The sequence below is a fragment of the Sinocyclocheilus grahami genome, unplaced genomic scaffold (genome assembly GCF_001515645.1).
Source record: "Sinocyclocheilus grahami isolate Dianchi unplaced genomic scaffold, SAMN03320097.WGS_v1.1 scaffold831.1, whole genome shotgun sequence".
In the NCBI taxonomy this organism is placed as follows: domain Eukaryota; kingdom Metazoa; phylum Chordata; class Actinopteri; order Cypriniformes; family Cyprinidae; genus Sinocyclocheilus; species Sinocyclocheilus grahami.
In genome coordinates, this window is record NW_015506010.1 from 904,963 (window position 1) to 905,267 (window position 305).

At 43.0% G+C, this 305-nt stretch overlaps 1 protein-coding gene across 1 annotated transcript in view; it reads left to right on the forward strand.

Moving 5' to 3' along the window:
- The window catches only part of LOC107562641 (FERM domain-containing protein 3-like), a 55,088-nt gene that overhangs the window by 36,660 nt on the left and 18,123 nt on the right, over positions 1-305 (forward strand). The gene's annotated exons all lie outside the window — the stretch shown is intronic.

Below are 305 nucleotides of genomic sequence, written 5' to 3' on the forward strand. Positions count from 1 at the left end.
GATTATAAGTCTGCATAACAGTATACAATTTCAAAGACCAAATACACGATGACAATAATATACCCAATGACCTGAAGGATCATGTGTGTTCATTCAAAGAAAGGTTTTCCTATGAATTAATTAGTAGAAAAGTCCATTTCTACTCTGCCTCTTGCTCTGGGACATGCAGGGATTTTCCCTGCTTTGCATTCTTTTGGCCAATAAACCCAGTGATATCAGCGTTGGTTGCCATGCAGCCAGGGGCCTGTTCGCATTTCGGCTGTTACGCATTTCGGGGGGAAGGGTTCATGGGTCCTCATATGGCT